The sequence below is a fragment of the Etheostoma spectabile genome, unplaced genomic scaffold (assembly GCF_008692095.1).
Source record: "Etheostoma spectabile isolate EspeVRDwgs_2016 unplaced genomic scaffold, UIUC_Espe_1.0 scaffold405, whole genome shotgun sequence".
NCBI lineage: Eukaryota > Metazoa > Chordata > Actinopteri > Perciformes > Percidae > Etheostoma > Etheostoma spectabile.
The window spans coordinates 301,878-304,571 of record NW_022605604.1 but is presented as its reverse complement, the minus strand read 5'-3'; the positions used below and the strand labels follow the sequence as shown (position 1 = coordinate 304,571).

The following is a 2,694-nucleotide window of genomic DNA, read 5'->3' as shown; positions in this document are numbered from 1 at the left end:
AGACCGGGGTTCGATTCCCCGACGGGGAGTATCTTTTAATTTTTTGCCGCAGAAACTTTCCTTCCTTCCTAGAATCTTTCACCCAGCTCCCCTAAACCCCAGCTGGCATCCGCTGAAGTCCTGCTCTTCTGAACCTGAGCTGGCGCCCAGCCCCCCTGACCTGATCAAATCCTTAATTATGTGAATTATGTAAATAATGTATAATAACATTCCTTTATGTAAATACCGTACGTATCCAATTCCTTATATTTCTTTATTTCTTGTATTTCTACTCTATTTATAATATTGTGCAACTACAACACAGAGTTTCCCTTCGGGAATCAATAAAGTATTTCTGATTCTGATTCTGATTCCTACAGTGATCCCAGCCCCCCTGGACTAGCTGATCCCAGCCCCCCTGACCTACAGCTGATCCCAGCTCCCCTGACCCCCGGCTGGCACGCAGGCCCCCTTACCCCAACTGCCGTCCATCCCCCTGAACCCGAGCTGGCATTCAGCTCCCCTCAACCTGACGACAGGGAATGAAAGAATCAAGGGAGGACGCAAGCTTACTTGAAACTAAGGGGTATTGTACATTGAGACCACCCCTGACATGACTCCAGCCCCCGACAGGACACGGCGCGTTAAAAGCACGGCGTGTTAAAAGCACTGCCATACTAAAGAGGAGTGGGCCCTGTTATGTGAAGTCCTTCACCATGTCTTCAACCTGAGCCTTAGGCTGAATCCCATTTCTCCATCTCCTAAAAAAAAATTATTTTTTTTTTACCGATGAGGCTCGCTGCAAAATCTGCAATATTGGAGGCAGGGGAGCTGCAGAGACTCTTTAAGGAGTGGAACATATTCAACTCCAGCTTCAGCGTCTAATGTAAATGGAATGTACCATGTGTTGTCAGTGACTTGGGCGGAGCTGCTTTTCCCACATCACATGTGAGCATTGGTGGTTCAGTGGTAGAATTCTCGCCTGCCACGCGGGAGGCCCGGGTTCGATTCCCGGCCAATGCAACGTTCTTTTGTTACATTGCTGAAGTGTGAAGACAGGAGTGAAGAAAAGGCAGACATACAACTAGGTTTACAGGTTTTTCTTATCCTTTCAGCCCATAGATTTAGGGTTGGCCTTCTCTGCCACACTTGGTGAGGTCACTAAATACAATTTTCCAAACAGAGGACACTGTAGATTGAGCAATAAAGGGAGCATTGTGAGAATAAAGGGGAAATGGTGAAACACTTTCAGCAGGAAGACACTCATCCACTCACCGGATCGGTTTGCAGCCGAGTGTGGAGCGGCTGGGATTTTTTTTTTTTGGCAAGATGGCGCTGTGTCGTGCGGCAGCCTGTTGCAGCAGCTCCTGATTGCATTCGTGTTTTGTGTGTTTTTAGTCACTTTATTTTATTTATTCTTTTGTTTTTAAGTGTTGTATAGCTGTGAAAAGGATGGGGCCTGTACCTTCGGAACTTTATTTTAGTTTTATTCTTATTTGGACGTGTTTTGTGACTTCCATCTACGCTCAAGGCAGCGGGGCCGTTTTTTACCAACACACGCGATCAGCTGATTGCGCTGTGTGACCTGTGCTGCTGCCGGGGGCCAAACATGAAGTCCCGAAGGAACTACGAAGAGACGTCGGGGTTGCAGGGAGGAATAAACGTAAAGAGAAAAGAAGAAAGCACAGGCCTGCCGTCCCAGCTATCATTATGGGGAACGTACGGTCTCTGGGGAATAACGGACGAATAGCAGCGCCATCAGAACCCAGAGGGAGTTCCGTGATTGCAGTTTACTGTGTTTTACTGAAACATGGCTGCACTCGCACATCCCGGACTATGGTTGTTGGCGGTACCCTGCTTTTTTGACCGTTCGGGCGGACAGAAACGTTCAGAAAGCGTAAGAAGTGGAGGGGGGGTTGCACTGTATGTGAGTGAAAGTGTCAAACCGGACATGTGAATGTGAAGGAACGTTTCTGTAGCCCGGACATTGAATGTGGCTGTGGGTTCCCTCCGTACTATTACCGAGGGAGTTTACGTCCCCATAATGATCGCGGTCTACATCCCACCGTCTGCTGATGCGGAGGCAGCTGCTGACGTCATTAACACCACGGTCTCACGACTCCAGACGCAGCAGCCCAACGCCTTCATTACTATCTCTGGGGATTTTAATCATGCTTCTCTGGATAAATCCCTCCCGGACTTTAAACAATATATTAACTGCCCCACAAGAGAAAATAAAACTTTGGACCTCCTGTATGCAAATGCTAAGGATGCATACAGTGCCACTGCCCTCCCCCCCCTTGGCAAATCAGATCACAATCTTGTCTTGCTGTCTCCCATGTATGTTCCTTGTGTCCTGCGGCAGCCTGTCCACAAAAGGACTGTAAGGAGGTGGACTCAGGAGGCTGAGGAGGCACTGCAGGACTGCTTGGAGTCTACAGACTGGAGCGTGCTCTGTGAGCCACATGGGGAGGACATCAACAACATGGCTGACTGTATCACAGAATACATTAAGTTCTGTGAGAACACCACCATGCCCTCCCGGACTGTACGCTGTTTTCCCAACCATAAGCCGGTGGATCACCAGTGACCTAAAGTCCTTCTGAAAGGAGAGAAGACACTTTCAGGTCATGGGACAGACAAGAGCTTAGGAAGTACAGCACCGACTGCGGGATAACTGAGGGTGGTAAAAACACTACAGGAGGAGCTGCAGCC

General features: G+C 48.7%; 1 protein-coding gene and 1 non-coding gene across 2 annotated transcripts in view; both read left to right on the top strand.

Annotated features, from left to right (window-relative positions):
• The window catches only part of uimc1 (ubiquitin interaction motif containing 1), a gene marked incomplete in the record, with an annotated part of 98,508 nt that overhangs the window by 32,811 nt on the left and 63,003 nt on the right, over positions 1 to 2,694 (top strand).
• trnag-gcc (transfer RNA glycine (anticodon GCC)) lies at positions 932 to 1,002 on the top strand. Its single transcript has one exon. It is a non-coding gene; the product is annotated as a tRNA-Gly (tRNA).